General features: G+C 40.3%; 1 long non-coding RNA gene across 1 annotated transcript; it reads left to right on the plus strand.

The window, feature by feature from the left end:
* Positions 1–1,448: 1,448 nt before the first annotated feature.
* LOC130181592 (uncharacterized) lies at positions 1,449–16,308 on the plus strand. Its single transcript, XR_008829606.1, has 4 exons — positions 1,449–2,119; positions 2,492–2,768; positions 4,299–4,357; positions 15,462–16,308. It is a non-coding gene; the product is annotated as an uncharacterized LOC130181592 (long non-coding RNA).
* Positions 16,309–24,548: the final 8,240 nt, after the last annotated feature.

The following is a 24,548-nucleotide window of genomic DNA, read 5'->3' on the forward strand; positions in this document are numbered from 1 at the left end:
GAACTGCACACTGGAAATAGACAGACTTTTAAATTATGCGTTTCAGATACTGGAAATTAAAGTTCATGGCTGCATCATAAAGCTTTTAAAATCACTGTTTCCTATTTCCAATTAATTACGCTCTGCAAAGATGGCGTCAGTGGTCACAGCCAACCAAGGACATCATCTCAAATATGTTCTTATGTATAGTTTTGGACTATTTCTGCTTCGCTTGAGTTTCTGCTCCTAATTCTCCACTACATGTCAGAAGGAAATTACCGAATCTGACAGCGACTGCATAGGTACTAGTTAGACTAAACTGCCTGACACCTCGACCAGCTCCTACATTCAACTGCTTACTTCTTCTCTTTTTCTTTGTATTAGTGTTCATGATCCTTCGATATATGACTTTATAGAAACAGAGCTGTCGTTAGACTTCAACAAAAGAAAGACGACGGTTTATCCTGGGAGCTCCGCGGCTGCCAGTGGCATGTAAGTATTATGAGTTAATATCTCATTAAAAAAAAAAAAAACATTCTGTGGTGTCTTCTATTTTAATCTACCTTTTAATGCTTCATCTACTCCAGTGGTCCCCAAACTAAGGCCCGCGGGCCGGATACGGCCCGCCCCCACATTTGGCCCGGCCCCCTGAACTATTATTATTTATTTCATTAATAGCGTTATTATTTATTTCCTGACTTTTTTTTCTGTGAAGAACCCGGAAAGGGTTATTTGGTTATGTGTGGCTTTCTAGAAAACAATAAATTTTTACGTTTAGGCACCCCTGCGATCGTCACACTTTTTCTGTTACAAACTGAACCCGGCCCCCCATCAGAGAAGGGAAAAGTTATGTGGCCCTCACAGGAAAAAGTTTGGGGACCCCTGATCTACTCTATATACTGTACATCTACTCTCATTTAGGTGTCTCCAAACTCTGCAGCTAGGATCAAGATGTCAGCCATGTCGTTGCACTGACTCCGCTGATTTGGGAAGAGATTTTAAGTCGTTTGAAAACTTCAACCTTCTTTAGATGACAAAACTCCTATATCCCTGCTCACAGACCTTTAGTTTCAGATCCTGCCTAAACACAAATAATAACTACATCATTATTTTCTGTTAGACCCTTGTTCAGTCCACGGAATCAGCTCAGACAAACTCATTGGCTCCAGATGCTCGAGCTGCGACAACACAGTCCACAGCAATCCGGTCAGCTGGCACTACTTTGTGGAGCGGTGGAATAAAGTGGAGAAGCGTCTCCATGAGGTAGCTGTTTTTTCTCTGTCAGACTGGAACTCACACATCACTTTGTTGTTTTATTCATTGTTAAAAGTTCAGCAAATACAAGACAATGTTTGACCTGACGGAGCAGAAAATTCAGACGTTTGGGATCTTATTAACAGAGCACAATGAAGTCGACTCACCTGAAAACACAGAGGTTTAAAAACTGATACAATGGTTCATCTTATCTTTGTCATTTATAATCTGTTCTCCAAAAAAAAACAAAAGTACCAATCAGTGTACTGAACTTTTTATCACAGCACTAACAGGTGCCATGGATTGAGGTGCAACACCTGTAAAAGGTTTTCCATAGAGAGATGAGGTCCTGACAACTGCTGTGGGCTCCAGAGACCTTTGACTGAAAGTTAACATTTTTAACAAAGGGAGATATTAGTGGGGCTGGGGGAGGTGGTGTGGAGGCACTGGGTCAGATGCAGCCCAAGACGTACCAACTAAATGTTTGACTGTCAGACTTCTTACCCAGGAGGATTCGGCGAGGTGAAGGAGTATCCATTCTTCCAAGGTCTGGACCGGAAACCTCCTGAGTCAGGACCCTCTACTTGTCCTTCAGTTGGACAACAAGCAGGACACCAGCTGCTTTGAAAGGAGGAGCCAACAAAGACACATGGTCGACCAGACTCATGTGATGAAAGCACGGGACATTTTCTGCTCTGATAACAGGCTGTTGTCTTTAATTTAGATTTTGTTTGATATTAACGCACGCAGTTAGATCCGTGTTGACGTGTCCACGGACAATGACGAGTCCGGCGATGATGATGAGACCAGTGGTGATGATGAAGAGTCACCCATGGGAGCGAAGGAGCTCCCATACTTCTGCTTTGTAGCCTTCTGCTTCAGAAAGGTACAGTCTTTATCCAGCTCCTCAACCTCCACTGCTGTTTGAGATGATCTAAATCTATTTCTCACTGTTGTACACACTGGATATAAAATTCAAATTCACAGAGGCTTTATTGACATGGCCACATTGTCAAAGCACACTGCACAAGGCAGTGTCAACAGGGAAAAAGCACATTTAAAAGTACTGACAACAAAACATAATAATCGACTGATGTAAGTTTGCAGTTAAAGGACTCAGGTCCTGGATAATCATCAAGACTTTATTGCTCAGCATTTGCACAGCTACAAAGTACATGCACAATGATATTCTTGTGTCATGTTACAACAATCAAAAACATGACATGAAACTTTCACCTGTTTTCTTAAAAAACTCCAGGTGTACAGCAGCCCCGAGCCCCTGTCCTCCTTCACACGGTTCAAGCACAACCTGCTGTTCGCTAAGCCAAGACACTGGAAGGTGGAGGAGGAGGAAGAGCAGGGGCAGGAGGAAGAGGAGGACGTCGACGAAGGCTATGAGTAGGAGGACTTAGAAGACCGTTATGATGAAGAACACGGGTCCCCAACCCCAGCGACCCGACCAAACAGAGCCACACTGAGGAGGCGAAGGAGGAGGAAGAGGAGGAAGAAGGAAAGGAGTGACAGAGGACATGATGGTAGGACAACTCTTAAAAAACTGAACCATAAACAGTCAAACTGAGTGTGTATTTTTACCAACAGCAGCTACAGCAGCAGGTGAAGCAAGAAAATGAAGCACAAAACAATGAAATAGAATCACTCACAATTCAATCAATTCAGTCAAAAATCAATCATAGTTACCAGTGTTCCGCAGTAGCGTCACTACAATTAGCAGCAGTTCTCAGTAGCATGATGCTAACGTCCCTGTTTTCTGAATCGGTTTCAGCAGCAAAGCTCTTTTATTGATCAAGTCGTCCAGTGGCGTCAACACAAGCTACATTTACCTGAGCATTTCTGAAACTCACAGCGGAGCTTTCCACTGCAGTATCAAATAAAACCATACACCAAAACATTACAATGCTGACAAAAGGAACCCGCCAATGTCTGCATCTTTTGCCAACTCATAACTTCCATATGATCTAGATATGTTGTGCTTTTCAGCATCCTGCAGGTCCCTGCAGTCGCTGTCTGAGGATGAAAAAACTTTTTACTTGTGCACAATGATTCGTATTGAAGGAATATTCACCGAAATTTACACATCAATAAAAATGTCAGCAAAAAATACATTTATGAAATTTATGAAAACACAGAAGCAACCATAATTTAACAACTTTCCTCAAATTACCTCATACATTTCAGGATCTACGGACACATTTCTGTACTCCTTGCCCAGTAATGCTAATAAAAGTATAGTGGTTGTGGTGTCCAAACTAATTAAGATGTTGCAACCTAACAAGGTTTATAATTGCACTTGTGGGAAGAGGATGTGGGGAGCATCGATCACACATTTTCTCTTCCTCGTAGAGGAGGCACTGTTAAGTATAAACCTGTGCAATAGTAAAGGCCTGAACTGTTAGCTTCAGAAGTTACTTATTAGGGCAGATGTCGTCTCACAAGTATAATCTATTGCTCAGTGTGCGCTTGGCCCAAAACAGTTACACACATTCGCACAGTCAGATGTATTTGGGAGTAAGTGCTTTGTTCGAGGACACCGCAAAGGTGGTAATGACGGAGGGGCAAATGACATGGCAAAGTTGGGAACAGTTGTTGACACCTCTATGTCCTTAATAGATACATGGTTGTGTGCTTTTAATACATGTATGCTTGTTGCTTGTTAAAATGTTAAGTTTAGCCATAACAAAAACAGGCGTTGATTTTATTAACAACATAAGTAAAGTTAGCTTCAGTTAGCTCTACAAAGTGAAGTTTTTACGTTCAATTAAGGGGAAACTTTCTTTGCTACCAAACGTGGTTTCTATGGTGGTGGGCGGTGGTGATTGGACAAGAGCTTCAGCCATCGTTGCATTTACCAGACAAAAGGTGACAATGCTCCCTCTAAGCAGCGCTACGTCTTCAGGGCAGATTGGAGGCTACAGTGAGTGTGAGAAAGATCGGAAAAGTGATGAGACCGGCTAGGGATAGCGGGTTAGCGTGCTAACTTCACTAGAAATAAAGACATGATCAAAACAAGAGTTAATATTGATGTTTCTTTCCACCTCTGGAGACAGCTGTTGGTGAAGAAATGAAGTTTGATGCTGAACTCACAACGTTTCTTCTACACTGGTAGGTAAGTAAACAGCTGCTAATGCTAACGTTAGCTATGTAGCAATAACAAATTATTTATTTACTTAAATAGCTCCTTTAAAGTTATATTAAATAACTTTTCCACATTAAAATCTCTAAACATGACTAGACCTATGTTATATATTTTGTTGAGTTGTGATCTTACATTATCCCAAATATTTCCAGCACTTTTCAAGCCTAGCAAAATGCGAGATTTTAATCATGCTAACAATCTGTCTCATTTGGTCAATGTCATCATATCCCCTTTGCAAATGCGTTGGCGTTGTGGTTTCCTGCCAGATCTAAAAAAATGGACTTTTCATGTAGTTTAAGTCACATTTTTAATATACATTTTGTACACCTCCGTCATTTTCAACAATGTATTTTAATCAGATGAAGGATTTCAGTCATCGGACGTCTGGATCTGAAGTTATCAGAAAAAAAAGCTGAGTAAATGTTAGAAAGCTCAGCTCCCAGCCGTTCCCTGAAATCCTGTGTCCACAACACAGTGTCAGTGAATCACTGATTTTAAACATGAAACTGCTTTATTCTGTGTTTTGACTGGTTTTAATCCCCTGGTCCGTTTGATATGGAGAGGAGGACATCTCAGTGGATAATTAAGCTCCCAGTAAAACCCTTCTGAACGTCTGGTTCATAAGTTATCAGAGAATATTGAATATTTTTAACTGGTTTAATCACCTTGTCTGTTTGTTGTGGAGAGGTTTAGGTAAAGCCTCAATCCTGTCTGAAACCCACTTTCAAATTTCAAATCTGTTAAACCTCTTTGGTTGGTTACTTTTTTTTTTTTTTTTTTTTTTTTTTTGGTTATGTGTCTTTCTGGTAACCATGTTGTGACACTGAAATTACAACCTCTTGTGAGGGTTCTACCCTCTATGTTAGGAACTACAGGTTTAAACCATTAAATTTCCCCCATTGAAAACGCAGCAGGGCATCTGCTGATTATCTTTGAAGCTGGAGGTTCTAATATTCTAATAAAGTGTTATTATTATAACAATATAACACAACAGCACGGCTGTAATTCGGTTATAGGTACGACGCCGCAGCAGCCACAACAGTTCTACGAACGCCATATTAGTTAACAAAGCAACAACAGATTATGATTTGTTTGTTTATTTTATCATTTATTTGATTATGCAAATAGTTCCGCAACTGGACTGGTACTGGACTGTTGCTAAGCAACACATTAATTTCCTGACCTGCACAGTGCACACTAGCTTGCTACTACATGTTACCTCAGGAGTGCGCCAAAGTATCCAGGCTTCTTCCCTTCATCCTCTTCTGACGACCACACGTCATTTAATTTGAATATTATTTCTTAAAATATTTTCATATTTGCAAAATTTGTCAATATCTATGATAGATAACGACTGTTAATGTAAAGCTAATTGTAAGGGCAAAAAGTGTTATATGGAGGAAAACAAGCCACCCCCATAAGATTTCATTATAATACTTTATTTCATTATAATGTGTTACATGTTCATGTTATAAAAATGTGTGTTTTCTGTAGTTGTCACAAGATAATCGGTGCTCCAGTCTCTCATAAGACATAATACTTTAAGAGAAGTCGTTCCTCTGTTATGAGCAGGTCTAGCATTGGTAAACAGGGCCAGGCTACTTATTGTAATGCAGTGCGCCGAGCAGATGACAAAAGACTGTATGCAAGATGTGTAACAATGTACTATGTCTATATTTTGCAGGTATAAAACGTATAAAAGTATAAAACAACTAATAAGTTGACACTGGTGTAGTATTCAGTCCACAGGGTTGTAGAGGATGTGGGAAAGTTGGCCGTTCATCCCCATTGTGCATGTTTATGGTGTATTTGTTGTTATCTGTGTAGATTAGCCATGAAGCTAATTGCTAGAAGATATAAAGCTAATTTACCAGTCCGTGTAGAGGACTTGTGCCCAACTGTAATCACAGGGATACGAGACAGGGAGTCACAGTAATATTTTGTGTAGCTCTATTCATTCGGATATAAGCCGTTTGTTGTTTTGAGTTTGAATAAAGGCAATATAACTCATTGTAATGCAGTGCGCCAAGCAGAGGACGAAAGACTGTATACAAAACGTGTAACGATGTATATGTCTATATTTTGCAGGCTGTAAAAGATAAACTCAAAAGCCACTCTGGTTTTCAATTCATTTTAATTCAAGTGTGCAACATAATTAATGGTTAAGCAGAGTGATATATGTAGTTAAAAATCCCAGTGCCGTTCTTCTTGTCTTCCAATCAAATTACTTGGTCAAAACTAACTGTTGTATAACTATTATTATAGCATTCTTTTCACAATTAAAGATTATTAGACACTGAGATTAATTTAATCCATCATATTTGAGGTATTACTTCTATTCTTATACTTACACATCATAATTATTTATTATTGTCAAATTGTCAATTATAGTCAAAATGAACACTATTGCAGTTGCGTCTGGTGTGGAGAAAAACCGAATACAAAATTAAATAAATATGTTTTTTCATTGGAAAATGAAAAAAATGTCCTGACTTACCTCAATGTTATATTTTCTGTAATAGAAAATGCCCCATATACCAGAGATATAGACGGATTGTAAACTGTAGCTTTGTAGGTTGTGATGATGAATTGTTTTAGACAGTTGTTAATGTGCTGTGTGTTGATAATGTGCTGCTTGCTTTAATGAAAGATGGGATGTTAGTGTACAGAGAGAGTACATATGGAAAGTGGACAAAGGCTCTTAGTCTACTGGTTCAATTGCCACTGGTAGTATAGAAGTAATATCACACATACACACTTAACATTGAAATGCACACACGGTCCATTAGCAGGCTGGCCAGCTGTCAGTGAATGTGTGGTTTTATTTGTCCCTCCAGTTTCAGCCAATCGCCGAGCCTTGTTTAATGCAATTAAGGAAGATGTCAATACTGAGCTGTGATTGGTCAAGAAGAACCGCGAGAGAGAATTTTACGTATAGAGACAGTAATTAGCACATGCTGGTCATTAGTACACACACACACACACACACACACACAGACCTATACATGGAGAGACACTCTGTCTCTCTCTCTCTCACACACACACACCATTACACAATTACACTCACGCACGTGCTTAAGGATGGGCGAGCTGCCATCTGAGGGGTGCTTGTGTTTGCTATTAAGTTTACCTGATGTCATATAAAGAGGTGATGCATATACACACATACATTCAGAAGTAATCCCAGCTACCACTCTGCAGCAGTGTGTGGGTGGGTGTGTGTGTGTGCGTTTGTGTGTTGTAGATTTATTAAAATGACTTCTAAACATGACCCATCTCTTTGAGAGTCCCATGAAGAGATCCTGCAGTGAGCCTTTTAATGAAGGATCAGAGCAGACCCTTCTCACATGCCAAACAAACACAGACGCTTGCCTGCGCATGCACGCACACACACACACACATGCAGGCATGTGCCATAACCCACACCCTCTCAATAATCCCTCTCACTTCTAATGGTAACCATTTGCCATTCATTAAGATCAAAATGTTGTTTTCTGCCAGGACAAATTGCAAAGCCATTCCATTCACAGCTTGAGAAAGGCCTGAAACACTGCTGGGTTTCTTTGGGCTATTTGAGCGCCCAAGCAGGGCTAGCTAATGTGGCTAACAGGCTCTGAATCAGTAGTGTAGTGGTGGGGTGAAGGGAAGCACGAAGGAAGAAAGCAGTATCCTGGGCTTTAATTTTGTTGAGTCTTTTTAATGTTTCCAGTGAAATGCTTTAGTAGAGGAAGTCTTTTTGTGTAACCTTGTGAGGCAGCTGGATTTCTCACAAGCAGGAATCCACGTTGCCAGACTCCAATCTGTTTGCTTGCAGTGGAATCACAGTGGTTTGGACCAATCTGAGGATCTGATGAAGGTGTGATGACAGCGAGAAGCAACTGTTTGCTAGTGGCGACTGCTAAACGGGTTAGCATATAAATGCTGCTGTAGCATCATTTCTATCAGAACGGCAGATTATTTCTTCATTGAAAGAAGAGCCGATAACGGCTGTGACAAGCTTCAGCAAGAGTTTAATTTACCAACTGGCTCCACTGGTAGTGAAAAAAATTTCGAAGGCAATGTAAAATCTGATTGGTTGAAGTTAGCCTGTGATAGACGATAGACAGATGGTTCATCCAATCAGTGACCAAGTAGTTCTGCATTTAAAAAAAACTATCTGATATGTTACTGTTCGTGGCTTATGATTTTAATTTGCTTCATGATAAAACTGAGTCAATTGTAAAAAGTCACCCACAAAACAGCAGAAGACGTTTTCTTCTGACTTGGATGGCTGTTGTTGCATTTCAGACATATTTGTTGTGGTCACCTTCCTGTTGTTTTTATGTTTAATGGTGGCTGGGGGAAAAAATGACATGATACCATGATATTACCATCACCCTTTTGCTTTTCCCTCAGAACCTTTGTTCATACCTTGTTGCTTGGGAACACAGATATGATCATAGTTTCAGCTGGAACATCTGGAAAGTCATACTCAATCACTATCAGAATAGGCTGTATCCTACCGTTATATAGCCATTTTTCTTTGATGGCTGAGAAATTGTTTGTGAGAAAGAATGTGCTTTTTGTTCTTTTTGTGTGACTCCAAGCTGTGTGTCTTTCTCGCTGGAATTATTCCTCCCACCACACAATTCTGTAGATTTTGCCTAATTTTGTGCCACACAAACTGATAATTCAGCTTACATGATAGCTGAAGCTAAAGCTAAACCTACCTAATACCTAAACATAATACCTCTTAATATTTCATGTGATTGCCTGCATGAAATGTTGTTTTTATATGTTTTAGTTTTATTTCATATTTTTGTTTATAATTACCTATAACATAAACATTGAAACACACACACGCAGACGCACATTTACAGACTCATACCATACACATCTTTCTTGTCAATTTTACATTCATCTCTATAAAGTTCTTGTTTCTGTCGACATATTCACGTGTCTGTCCGTTATTTCCCATGTATCCTAAAGTCACACCTGTTTTTGTTACATATCATGAAAAATAAAATTATGAATTTATAAGAGACATTTTTTTGTTGTTGTTATTTTCTGGTCATCAAGACTTTTCCTGCGTTCAGAAACTGAGCTTTAAAATGAGCCTTCAGCACTTCCGTAACTTTATGATGTCACAACAAAGCAGTCACCACTCTCAGCCATGCCCCAAGCCCCGCCCACCTGGACCCACCATCCAACCTTGCAGGATTTGGTTTGTTAAGTGTTTACCTTAAATCTGCTACATTTTTATTGGTTCACTCAGAAAACAGTCAGCCAATCAGAAGAGAGGCTTTTTCGGTTCTTAAAACCACAAATATATCTTCTTATGGATCAACACGTCAAATAAAACAGGAAAAATAAAAAATACGGGACATTTAATTATGCAGCCTGTGCATATTTCCACATTCTTATTGTTTCTCTATGTCTTCTTTACTTTTGCTTGTATGAGCGTGCAACTATAATGATACATGTATTCTTGTGCACTCTGAGCCAGTATATGTCCGTGGTGTCAGTGTGTGTGTGTGTGTGTGTGTGTGTGTGTGTGTGTGTGTGTGTGTGTGTGTGGTGCAGGTGGGTGAGGGGGTGGTAATTAACAATGACATCTCCTGAGCCAGGTCTAATCAGTGCTCTCTTCTCTGCATATGCTATATTTATCTCCCCTCTCCATCCCTCTATAATAGTTATTATCACTTCATCTCTGTCGTTATTTACCTCTTCTGCTCTCTCCTCTCTCCTCTACCATCTTTTTTTTCTTTTTCATTTATCTGCTGGAAAGATATGATTAGATAGAGATAGTAGATCAACAGAGGCTACAGATGTTTCCTCCCACAATAGCTTGTGTAGAAATATAGTTATTCTCTTCTTTTATTCCTCAGAGAGGGGGAGATGTATGAGATTGATGGTTTAATCAGGTTGTAGAAAGCTTTGTTAATTGGAAAATTATGTTACAACACTAATTTGACAGTTAAAGGGTATATATTTTACTGGATATGGTATATGTGTGAGTGCTCGGGGTTAATTAGCATTTTCCTCTAATTTTGCAGTGATGTGAAGATTGCATCTTACACTGAATCATGTGAATACAGCTAAAGGTGGCTTTTAAACTGCACAGATAAGTCGTTTTTTTCAGAGAGAGACACACTAATCAGGTGCTGAATTAATTTGATGTAGTTTGAAATTTTGTGTAGAATCTGTCTCATTTGTAGTGTGAATGTCTGACTCCATCCAAGGACTGTAAACATGAAAGAAAACACACAATAAAGAAGAAAGGATCGTTTCAGCAGGGAGATTTGAGAAATTTTAAACCCACACTACCTGGACTGAACCTATTTATGATTCATAGGTATTTATAGCTTTTCTGTCTTTTTTTAAACCTGTCTTTGGGCACTTATCATCTAAACCATCAAACGCAAAGCACTGGACGCCAAATCACTCACTTTGTGTTTTGTTGACTGGTCCATCTCGGCCTCCTGGGATGGATGTTCTGTGGAGACAAAAGAACAAAGAAATACTGAGGCAGATGATCGAGTGGTCAGATAAAGCTACGGATCAGAACATGATGAGTGTGTTTACATGCACTTAAGTAACCAGGTTAGAGCTGTCATTAAGTCTGTAAGAAGATTTTTATTTTGTGGCATGTAAAGGAGAAACCTGATTTTCATCATCAGGGGAGGAGATCGGAAGATTCGGTGGACGATGTGATGTCTCTGCCATGTACGCTGGCTTCAGAAAGTATTCAGATACCTTCACTTTTTTTGTACACTTTTTTGTGTTGTAGATTTAATCGTAAATACCTGTGCCCTGCCATAGTTTTATAACAGAGAGTTCCTGGGATTACGTGGCTTGGGTATTGTCATGACATGCGGTGTGAATATGGAAACGTATACACGGTGTCTCCATCCAGTATTATCCAGAGAGCTCAGGACCTTGACTTTGCTGAGGGTTCACCCTCTAACAGGACAGTGACCTTAAGCTCGCCGACAACTCCTCCAACCTCAGCAACCACACAGGTCCTGTTTTTCAACCCTCTGATAAGAAGCATAGTCATGTCTCCTGAAATAGCGCCACCCTACGGCGACAGGCGTACCGGATCTTGGTTGTCATGGTTACAACAATAAACTACCAGACTGTACTGAGAGCAGAGTACCTACCTTCGTCACCATGGTTACTTTAATAAACGGTCATGGCTTGGTTAGGTTTAGGAAAAGATGCTGATTTAGGGTTCAACATTAGACCATCTGATGACAGCGTGTTATAATAGCGTGGACGATAGAAACAACATAAACTGCTACTTTCAAATAGGAATCGAACCTGTGTCATATTCATCCATCCACCTCAACCTCCTCCTGACTTGGACTTTGTCTCTCTTTATACTACGTCACTGCACTTTTCCCTTTGCTCCTGTCATCATTACTATGACCACTACATCACCTAGCAACAAAAGATAACTATGGGTCACAATAACCTGCTGCACAAATGACCTACAGGCTTGTTATTTACAGGACAATCTCAAGCTCACACAAGACAATGCAGGAGTGGCTTAGATACAACTCTGTGACTGTCCTTGAGTGGACCAATCAGAGCCTTGACTTGAACCCATTTAAACAACTCTGGATAGACCTGAAAATGGCGTCCACTGACGTCCCCATCCAACTTGACAGAGTTTGAGGTGATCTGCATAGGAGACCTGCGAGACCCAAGATGGCGGATGTGGTTTGTCTTGGATAGACAACAACATGCAGCGCCGACTAGCGGTCGGAACTATTGAGATCACCCAACTTAAAATCCTCACAACCCATGGCCAGTGGGGAAGGAGGTTTAATGTGTATGCGGAGGTCTGAATGTGTGCGTGTTGGTGGACAGAGAGGAAAAGTGACTCGCGGTGGAGCTGGGCGACCGTGGGAGGAGAGCGGCAGATGCTAGACCCACAGAGAGAGCTCGTACGGCCGTGAAGCTCTGTGCTCGTTGTCTGGTTTGTTTCTCTTACTTGGATCACTTCCAAGCGATCGGGTGCGTGTGAATGTACGTCGGTAAAAATCCAGCATGGGTGTTCCCGTGCGGTTCTGACAGTGCCGTCCTCGTTCCATGAGGGTCACTGCAGCTGGTTCCTGGATTGGCTGCACAGAAACACGGCAGGGTCGACGTACTCGGAGGGTAGCGGGCGTAAGTTCTACACACCTCTGTGAAAAAAGTAACTTCTTCCTTCTGCAGGCAAAACGAGAGGGCCGAGCTGTGCCGAGCAGAATCTCGTGTCGGAACCTTTAATTTGTGTTCGGCTGAAGACAGGGGAAGTTACTCGTAGGCCTGACCAGGCCTGCTTTGTCTGACCACATGTTCAGGCCCAGCATTCATATTTTAAAGTTCAGTTGTCATTATGGGGTATTGAGTGTAGATTGATGAGGGAAACAATGAATTGGATTAGCATAAAGTTGCAACATAACAAAATGTGAAAAAGTGAAGGGGTCTGAATACTTTCTGAACACACTACACGCACACAGCTCTCCAACCCGCAAATGTTTGTGTAAGAGGAAGACAGAGGGGGTGGTGGTGGGGCACATGTGTGCATCTATGTGTGTCTGGCAGCGATTGGGGAACATGATAACCTTGTCTTCGTGCAGGTCTAGGGGGCTGAGCAGAGTGGAGCATGAAGCTTCAGCCCTGCCAAATCTTGCTTTTTAACTGGCCTCAGAAACACACACCAGACACACACACTCACAATAAGGCCCCAGACACTGAGAAGCATGAAGCCAGGTCCAAATGTGTGTATGGGCATTGGGCCAATGTGTTTCAAGTGTGTGTGTGTGTGTGTGTGTGTGTGTGTGTGCCTAGATGGAAAACTAAAGAGGGATAGGTAGAGAGGTTACAGAGGTAAACAGAGAAGAACAAAAACTCGAAAAGAGTAAGAGTGCAGGAGAGTTTTTAGGGGGTCAGTTTTTTACATTTCTACAAAAATCAAAAAAAAGAGGTCAAAGTAAATTCAAGAGAGAGAGAGACAGAGCGAGAGCACAGGAAGTAAATATAAGGAAATATAAGAGACTGTAAAAGAGGAAAGAGATGAAAAGCAAGAGCAAGAAACGAGTCAAGAGGACAGGATGTGTGTGTGTGTGAGTGAGTGAGAGAGTGTGTGCAACGTAAAGAAGGAGAGGAAAAGTGAACAGCGAGAAAGAGAGATCAGGAGTGAAGAAGGAGAGGCAAAGTGTAAAACGAGAAAAACGTAAAGTGAGAGACAAAAGTGGAGGAGGAATATGTGTTTGAGACTGTGTGAGGGAGGGAGGGAGGGAGGGAGGGAGGGAGTGGGTGTGCGAGTACAGGAAAGCCTCCCCTAGTGCCCACCTGTCTACTGTAGCTGTAATGGGAGCCAAATGTTGAAAAGCCTGGAAGTTACATCTCTGGCTTCCAGCAGTCAGGAGACTGCGAGCGATGGAATCCTGGACTCAGAATAACTCCTGCTCACCGCCGATTACATTTCCACTTCCTGTTCACTCCCACAGGCTCAGGTCAGCGTATACTCTGGACTCCTCTGTGCGTCGCCTGTATAGATGAGTTTGCCATTTCCACACGGTTGAGGATGGCACTGCAGCAGCATCAGAAAAGTTGAGTGACTCAGACAGAGTTATTATCAGTCCCGGGCCGATATTCGATAATATGGAATATTGCGATATTTCCCGCCATGCAAAATCTTTCATTATGACATATAATACAATAAAGAAGCTCAAAGTTCAAGCAGGAATACTATCTTTATGCCTCGTTTGGTCACGATTCTCTTTCTCTCTCTGCTTCTTTTAATCAGATGACTATGGGTACTTTTGGTAAACCAATCACATTCCGCCACCATCTCAATCAGCCAATCATGTTGCCATTGTCAAACTTCTGCTCTCTCTTCCACTACTACTGCTACTACTCTCCTCATCCCATCCAGATCTTCTGCATCCTCTTCATTCCTTTGCCACCAATTTCTACACCTTGGGGGATTTCCTACACTACACACACAAACACACTCATCTCCCCCTTCCCCATCTTCTACTGTGATACTAAACATGGAATACAACAATAAAATGCAAAATACAATATAATGCAATATACAACAGTTTGATTATGTATTATTAGGCTATTACTCCCGCCCCTAATAAAATTATATATACTGCGATTTTTGGGCTGGACTGTATCGATATATCAAAAAATTCACAGTCAGTTTGAGAGTGACAGGGTCTAACCATTTTTCAGTTTTAACACTCAGGCTACCTCGTTTGTGTGGGTCAGGGGTCTTCAATTAGAATTCAAAGAGGTCCAATTGGTCAAAATGTCCTCAACAGAACAGTAACACTTGAACAGCTTTAACTACTCCTTTTCTTTTCCTTCCCTCCTCTATCCCATTTATCTATCCCAACTAATTTCTCCGACACTGTCCATCATCTCCCCTGTGTGTGTTTCATTCACTTACATGACCAGTGGTCTAAAGAAGAATTGTCATTCTGTAAAGTCAGAGTTAAGGTGGCTCTCCATCTTTGTCTTACACTCAGGTTTACGATCACTCTGCTGCATCATATATGTAACAGATTAACCAGATGGATATCACAACATGTACTTATACCTGGTTTCTTCTCGCTCTGACTACCAGACTCTTACTTTGTAAAGTATTCTTGATAGTTTGAACGTAATGTTACTTGACTTAAGGTAATTCTTATATTTCTAACAGGAAGTTCTGTGTCTCACCTCATCCTGAACCACAACCATCAGATCTGCTGCGAACTTCGCGAGACTGTCTTCAAATATTAATATGTATTTTTATTTTTTATTTTTTTATTTTTTTCCTTCCTGTAACTTCCCCCTGCTCTAAACTCACTGTCATTTGATCACAACATGCATGAGAGACTGTCCCGCTGCAAATAATCAGACAGGCTTATGAGTAATTGAGTATTCAAAGCAGAAAACACAACAAAAAAGGAGTCATAAAACTAGATGTGATATTTATTTGATATGGAAATGTTTATACATATGCATCATATCTTATTAATTATTTATATTGTCATATTTTTTTTCTCCTTGTCTGTGATATACATTATGTATTCTCTTCTTCCGACAGACACATCTTTGAAAAAGGAAGAAGAAAGAGGTAAAAAAAAAAAACGGAAGGATCAGTTGGTGTCTTTTACTTTGACGACAAAAAAGTAGAAGAAGAAAAAAAAAGTGAAACGACAGAAAGAGACAAAGACAGAGGACCTCTCCTTCCCCATCCTCTGTTTCATGTCTGTGTCGCTGGAAAACAAAGGTGTACCATACTATCATAACACACACACACACACACACACACACACACACACACACTGTCCCTATATCTCATTAGCAATGCCACCAACTATGAACCATATACAGCGTCTCACTCGCTCCACACTCACCACAGTGCATAGCTTAGGAACAGGAAGTTAATGCCTTCATTGTCTGTTGTTGTTCGTAGTGTATTTTAATATTGAAACTTATTACAAGAAAATCACTAAAATTACCAGATTTATCCGGCTAATTTCTAATTATAACAACAATTAATTCATGTTTTTTTTTTTTTTAAAAATGACGAGAAATGAATCACTTTGTTTTCCTTTTAATATTTTAGAATTTTCAAAATAAATGTCCGGAATTTCTAAGGCTAATTTCATGAGTCTGTTAAGGCCCTAAACTGAACTAAGGTTCAGTGAATGGAAGGGAAAAAATATTACAAGTTATTATATTAGGGAGATCATGTAGATTAGCCTAAATGTGTGTGATTTCGTGAAAAAGATACAGTAGTTTTAGGAAATTTGAAACTCTTTCCCACTTTCCCAGAGTGAGAAACTAATAAAAGCCTTACAACAGACCTTTTTCAGGTATTTGGTTTGGTCTCACGTTTTGTCAAACAGCATTATTAGGCAATCTCGGCTCTGTGGGATCAAATAACATAATCATGATCCCATAGGCATCCAGGAATTGAGCGAAACAAAGCAAGTACACTAAAAAATAAACTATTTCATTGTACTTTATACCAAAGTTTTACACTCAAAACATGATCAGCTTACGAAAACCGTCAGCACAGCATATAAACTACTACTCAATACTGTAAAATGCTCCTAACACATTAATCAATGAGTATCAGTCAACAGTCCACTAATCCAATAACCCAATTGGATTATCCAATAATCATATGATGATGTATTTTTATGCTTTACTTTATATTTACACTTAGGACCATCACTGTATCTACTAAGATAGTTTGATGATCTCTGCTTTTACTAAATAAAACCAACAATTATTTTTTGTGGCCGTACCTTATCAAATCACTGCCATCAGGCTATACAACGCCTCAGCCAAAGGAAGTGAACTAATCTAATTATTATAGTTTATTGTTGTTTATTATTATTATTATTATTATTATATTCCCCTAGGGGAAAAATAAAGTATCCATCTATCTATTCGGATACAAGACAAAAGCAGTTTTTACTGTTGTAAAAATTGATCATTTGTGATTTTTTAATAAACTTGACTTTTTAAAAATGTAATTAAATTGAATATTTAATCACCAAAATGTTTCTTCTACCAGTGCTTTTTTAGAAGAGATGTGTATGTTTGTGTGTGAAAGCTCAGAGAGACTGACACAAGAACTTACCCCCATTACTTATGCACTCTACATTACAGTACATTTCTTTTACTTGATCTTCTTGCACTTATTGAATATATGCAGTACTTGGTACTTACACCAAGGTCTCCTACTGCACTGAAGCTTTAGTGACATCCCTCACTTTGGATAAAAGCATCTTCCAAATGAGTAAATGTAAATGTAAGTTTCTTTAGTGTATTTTCCTCCTGACCTTAACTTTTCCTGCTCCTGTGTCCAAAGTCAGACAACATGCAGTAACTGAAAACTTTTATTCCGCATTAAACAGCTTGTTTGTGTGGAGTGTTTATGAAGGTAGATGTGTTGGAAAATGTGAGAAATAGAAGAAAAAAAAAAAAATAAATTGTGTAAAATATTCACACGTTTTCTGAATGTGAAGTCACAAACAAAATATGTGTAGACTGATATTTACATAAATACAGCCAGAGCTGCAAACTTCCAATTCAACATTTACTCATATTTATTTTTCTTACTTGAGCCCATTTTCCAGTACAACCACAACTATGTCATGGAATCGCTCCGTGTTTTACTTTGAAGCCTCATTTGAAGCCTTCAGTATCTCGACTGCATCTGAATATTGATCAGAGTATTCCTTCTGAATCAACATTGGTTTGCGTTCACTCTCATTTTCCTACTACACATTATAGAGAGCGTGAGTTTTTGGTAGTGTCTGTTTATTTACTCTTTAAAATCAGAGGTCAGAGGTCAAGACACACAGATTTGTCACTCCGTGATGCGAGGGAGCGCATGTGTGACGTTGCGGGGAGCGACTCCAGAGGCTGTCATAACAGAGTTGTGGTTGTACTGAAAAAAAGGAATCAAGTAAAATAAAAAAATAAAAATATATATATATATATATATAGTAAGTAAATGTTGGATTACAAGTCTGCAGCTGTCATTGTATTTATGTGAATATCTTTTGAGAGTATTTTGTCTGTGACTTCAAAACACAGCAGATAGCAAATTCAAACTTCTGGCCAAGTATATACCCCAGTTCCACGGCCCGAGTCCGGCCCATCATTTTTCCACATCTGGTTATATTCCAGCTGTTATCCTCCTGTATAGGATGACAACTGTAAGAGTGTCTGTATGTGCCCAGTTGTGGAAGTAGCATCTGACAATAAGGTTGTATATGGACCAGACCTGGGCAGTGGACCCGGGGCGTATAGCGGGCCAGCAGGGGCCGGGTGTGTCTTGCTGTCTGGGAGGTGCATGTGTGAATATTTTAACACACACGTTCACATTTCTTCTACAAGTTCTCATGTGTTTTGTTTTTTCATGTGACTTGTAACTCAGCTTACATGTGTGTGAATATTTTATATTTTATACAAAACATTTAGACATACGAGTTCAGGTTTTTATTCTACAAACTCTCACACTCTCATATCGTACTTCAATAGCTTTTCCAAAATCTGTTTCAAGGACCTAAAGGCAGAGGATGTTTTTTTTTTTTTACCGAAAGAAATGTGCCTCAACTCACATCTTTACTTTGTAATATTCCCCTCTACCTGAACACACCTCTGGACACAGCAATTGTTGTTTTTTGTTATTAATAATCGCTTAGAGAGCAAAACTTAAACATTAAATTATTAGGAGCATTTTAGATCCATCCAGGAACCGTGTGTTGTCCTCAGAAATCAAATCAGGTGTTTTAAGAAAATTTTGAACTGATGCAAAACTGCACCCAGAGGTATTCGAGGCAGCCGTATGAGGTGCAGACGGCAGCTGCATCAGCACTGCGCTCAGCTGCTTTGCATAATTCAGCCACCTCAAATATCATCTTTTTTTATTTTGCATCTGCCAACAAAGATCAAAAGCATCCGTTCAGTCCTCACAGGCCTGTGTTCTCCTTGTTTCTCATTGTTTTGTCAGTCAAGGCAGCTGTTTTCTGCATAAATGCACCGTGCATTATCTCTCGCTGTGCTTTACTAGTTGAGGTCAGTGTGTGGTTATGTGTGTGTGGGGGTTGTTTTGACTGGCCACTGTCTTTTGTAAATTTTTTTTTCCCTCCATTTTTGATGGTAGGCTGCCGTGCTGGTGTTATCACGTCCCACTGGGAAAATGTTTTCAACATCACTGAGTGTGTGTTTGTATCTGGCTGCGTGTTTGTGTATTTGTGTTTCTATATGCTGGAATCTGTGTTTGTATGTGTGTGTGTGTGTGTGTGTGTGTGTGTGTGTATGTGTGTGTACCAACAACACAGTAATCTGTAGGCGGGTCATCATTCTTAATGCAGCCTGTGTCATCGGTTCCCGTGACAACAGGGGGAATGATGCGGCCGATACATATGAAACAGGGTACCATGCATAAACATTGGGGCTGCAGGAGGAGGAGGGTGAGGGCAGCATGGGGCGAGGTTATATGGGGGATGTGGGGGATCTGTGTGTGTTTGTGTGTGTGTGTGTGTGTGTGTGTATATGCGTGTGTGTGTGTGTGTGTGTGCATGTGTGCGTGTGCTACCCAACCTGGACTCTCTCTCTCTATTCCTGTTAATTATTCATGAGCCCAGCATCAGCTTGCTGCAACTAGCCCCTCCCCTTACGTGTGAGGTTGTATAGGTGTGTGTGTGTGTATGTATGTGTGTGTACATGTGATGGTGACAGCATCAACGGACGGTAGATCAGGATTAGGATCAAACACATCTCAACGTCACACTCTGTCAGGTTCACTGGACACATTTGGCCACACACACACACACACACACACACACACACACACACACACACACACACACACACAGACACGCTATGATCCATCTTCCATTATCCAAGATAAATACATGAATAAATAATATATATTTATATATATTTACAAGTAGAGAAACAGTTAAAAATTGTAAAGGTCCTGAGTACAGAATTTTTTTTAAAAAGAACAAAACAATCAAAAGTAAAAGGATTTTATATATATAGTAGATTTTTCTATTATCATTATTGATTTATTAATGTATAGCCACTACTACAAACACATATATAAATATATATATATTTAAGGAAGCATCATGTGTTTAAGATGACATGTTTTATATGAAAACACGTCATCTGCAAAGTGACTGGAAACATAATTGAGCGTAAGTATAAAGCACAAAATGAAAATAATCAGAAAACAGCACCTGAGAAAAAAACCTCAGAAAGCGCAGTAATTAGTAAATTTACTTAAGACATTACAGACGTCTCAAAAAAAGAGTTACTTTTCACCACTGCCTGAGGACCACAAAGATGCTTCCTTTATTAGATGTCCTCTGTGGACAGGGGCAGGGACATATGTCATTTTTCAAAATCAGAATGTGGTCCCCTCTGTTTGTGCAGCTTCTGTTTGATTTAAACACTATAAACGTGGCCTGTATTCAGCCCTGAAACAGGGACGTGATTTCATGGTTCTGTGGTTGGTACCTAAATATCGATCTACTTGAAGCCTGATACTGTGATACTGCAGTAAACATGGTGATGAAACAAGTTAGATTAATATATTCACTATTTCCGAATCACATACACACACACACACACATGGTCAGAGATGAACAAAGGTGAAGTGAAAATGAGCTGAGGATTGAATGAAAACAGGAAGCACATTCTTAAATCCAGGTGAGAAAAGCTCTGACTTTATAAAAGTGTTATCTTGGTCACCTGTAGTTATAACAGCACAGCAGCTTAACTTGCAGCTTTTCTGCACTTTTTTGCCCTTAACCCTCGACTGGTGGAACTTGTTGCCTTATACAGCCAGAGAGATCTGAAGATCGCAAGACACTTCTCAGGGATAATATATATATATATATATATATATATATATATATATGTTAATGTTTTAGCAGGAAAAAAAAATTTCATTAACAGTTGAAAATGTAAAATTATAATATCTCATGAAAAGATGTTGTTTTAAGGTAGTTTTTTTTAGTAAATATGCAAGTACATTATATTGTCTGTTGCTTGACTACTGTGACGAAAAGCACGGTAATCACTTTTATTATAATGTGTTATTTGCGAGACGTTTTTCATTTTTTCACACCTGAAACCAAAGTGGAGTCTATAAACACTGAACTGTGTCTGAGCATCTTATAGTCTCTGTGTGTGTGTGAGTGTGTGTGTGTGTGTGTGAGTATGTGTGTTTGTAACAATGTGTGTTCAGTATTTACAGTTAGGTTGTAGCAGGGGGGACACTGTGTCTTTATTTGTTCGGAAAGAGCGCGCACGCATACACACACACACACACACACACAGTCAGAGAGCAGAGTGAAGGCAGCTATGGCCTCTCCTCTCCACACACAGCATTCCAAAGGGAGATGTTTTCAATTCACTCATTATAGAGGGGTTGCACAGGGTCAAGTTCAATGCCAGGGAAAAAGAGCGGGTACGCTGAGGGGAGCGCCACCCACACACATGCACATACACACACACACACACACACACATAAACATAAATATGCACACACAGACACACACACACACACACACTCCCATGCAGTGAGCACAGCACGAGTAGAATTACCGCCAGCAGAGCTTGGGATTTTGGGTAAATACACCAAAATTAGCCTCATTGGGTTGTTTGCATTTCGGCAGAGGAGAAGAAAGGATGGATGGTGGAAATAAAAGAATCAAAGCAAATGGATGCATGGAGGGATGACAGAGGTCGGGGCGAGGCGAGGCGAGGAAACTAGCTGGACAGTGAACATGTTAGGTGTGTGTGTGTGTGTGGGGGGGCTACACATCAGAGAATACACACACTCATTCCTCTATTTGTCATTCTAGCTCTTCTTTTTTCCCTTTCACCTTCTTGTTTCTTTCTGAGAGTTGTTGACTTTATTTAGAGAAAGAGACTCAGGGACTCATGACTCATGGGAAGTGTGTGTGTGTGTGTGTGTGTGTGTGTGTGTGTGTGTGGGGGGGTGTCAGTAGTGGTGCAGGATCGGGAGAAAATGCACATCAGTAAATTGAACATGTCTGTTGTGATGGTGTGAGTGACATGGAGGAGGTAATATGACCTCCGAGTGAGTTCATCACAAACAGCATGACTTAGTCCACACCTGTTAGTGATGCTCAGAGCTGTTGCTGTAACAATACAGAGAGAGAGTAGTGACAGAAACTAGAGTTGCATCTCAGTACATACGAACTGTAAACCTGCTGAAATTGCAGCTGCTCAAACAATATCACTAAGTTAAGTGCACCACAGTAAATCAGAGTGCTGTTGACTAGTCCACATCTGGGACCGCTGCAAACAAACAAGACCATCACAAAAGTGAAAATCCTCACAGAGCGGAGGTTAAGGCGCCGATCATGAACCTCAGCATGTCCAGTTTAAAGTGGAGCCATCTCTCTGTCTTCTCATTTCATGTCATCTCTCTACTTTTCAAATCTCGAAAAAAAAGCAAATGCTTTTTACACTAATGGTTAAATTACAGTGATTCACATGGAAGCTTCAAGTCTTGTTTTTGTGTCCGAACTGAATAGTGACATACAAAGGTAGGAAAGGGAGGGAGGTGCAGTGTTCATATAAATGGATTTATTTTTTCTTCTCCCTTCATTATTAATAATCTATTTGGTGTCCTGGCTGTGTTAACTGCAGCACTGAAGGCAGCGCTGAAGCCCCGAGGTCGAGCACAGTTTTTCTTCCATTTACCTTTACACAGTATCCATGCACACTGAGCACTGACTTTCCCATCAAACAGCGGCAGAGACAAGCACTTCATTTCTGTAAGTGCTCTCGATGTTTTCTTGGTTAGTTCTTTATTTCTGTCCTTAACGCTGAAGGTCAGGTGACATAAAGCATCTTGTTCGCTTGTGTTTCTTGTCGTCATGTTTCTCTGCTCTGTCCCGTAATAACGGGTCGGCTACTTCCTGCCCGGCCACAGCCGAGGAGGGCGATCGGTTGAACAGCCTGCCAGCAGTTGCTCCGGTGCTCCCCTGACAAACCATGGCTGGTTTTCAGACCTCGTTATATTGAAGTTCACTCCAGATTCATGGGAAGTTTTTGGCCAAGTAGCAGCATGTATAGAAAATGGGATGCCAGCTGTTGAGAATCTCTTACCTGCAGTTGCAATGCTGGCAATGCAGGTTATTGAAAATCCTTGTTGTGGCTTTTTTTTTTGGTGTGAAATCCAAACATTCAGAGCAGGTTTTCTATTAAACAGGATTCATAAATAGAGGTTAAACACTTTTGAAAATACCCTGACAACATCCTGAGAAGGATTCATGCATGAGGTAACCGGGTCCACAGCTAAGGAGTGAGTCAAAATGTGCTTTACTCAGCCTCTGTCTGCTTTTCTGAATAGTTAATGGTCCATTTCCCTGCTCACTGCTGCACCATCTTAATCAGACACAGAACGAGACAGAAAAAAACAGGAGTAATTAAAATGTCTCAACTTGTAGCTTAATTATGATTCAGCCAATGAATCTCTTTGTCAGTGCAACTCTTTTCTCCCGGTTCCCCCTTTTGCATAAAACAATAAAACCTCTGTTAAAAATGCAATTTGCTCTTTGTTAAGATTAGATTCTGTCTTTTTTTTGTTGTTATCTAAGTTGAAACGTTAAATCAAATCAAAGACAAGCAGCGCCTCATTCCTTTCTCTTCCCCCTCTTTTACGTCCGACCCCACTCCCCTCCCGAAGATTCCCCTACACTGTAGCCATGGAAATGGGACTTTGGGGATGAAAGGAAACCATAATTTTGTGGCAGGATTAATTTGGAGACATGAGCGATGCCAAATGAAATCCCTGTCAAAACCTCTGCTGATTCTTTTCATCGCCTTCAGATCCCTGAGAAATCTGTTCCCCACGGCGTTTATGATTTGACAGTCCAGTAGTTTTGGACTTAGTTCCCCCCTGATACCTCTGACATGTTGACATTAAGTGGTTTCCGAGACAGGCAGCACCCATATTTCAATCACCATTAAGCAGAGGATATTTGGCGTTAGTTTGAATGGAAAGAAGTGCCGGTGACATGCAGACATTCACAGATACAACGGCAGGCAAACAACTGTAATTACATTAGAGGGCGAGCGGCAGCCATTTTCCTGGGAGTGCGGGAAGGTAAACATAGTCCACACCTGACCCTTCGATCTATCAAAGAAGAGGGGCTGATTGTTTACAGGTGTCCTTGTCAGATGTCCTTTTCTTTAGATCAGTCTTCAGCTGGAACAACTTTGTACTTTCTCACCACTTTTTACTTTCAACCAAAGGCAGAGCAGCAAAAACTTAACAAAACAAAACAAAACAAAACAAAAAAATGGGATTTAACTGCATTTCCCATGGGGGAGACACTTTTAGTCCTCTGTTTAAACTTTTTACTTTTTCTTTCTTTTTCTTTTTTTTCCGTAAACCTGTAAATAAACAGATGAGACCGCAATGCAAGCCTTTAATAAAGACTGTGTTTACATAGATAATTGTATCCTTGTTATGATCGTACCCAGGTTATGTGTTTGCACTATAGACCGTAAATAAAGATGGACGTAGCCTCTGTCACGTCTCCCACAGGTTTCTGAAGAGCAGTTTCGAAGCTCGGTGTGAGCTGTCCCGTTGTCGCCATCTTGGCAGTGTCTG

Source organism: Seriola aureovittata, chromosome 14, assembly GCF_021018895.1.
Source record: "Seriola aureovittata isolate HTS-2021-v1 ecotype China chromosome 14, ASM2101889v1, whole genome shotgun sequence".
Classification (NCBI taxonomy): Eukaryota; Metazoa; Chordata; class Actinopteri; order Carangiformes; family Carangidae; genus Seriola; species Seriola aureovittata.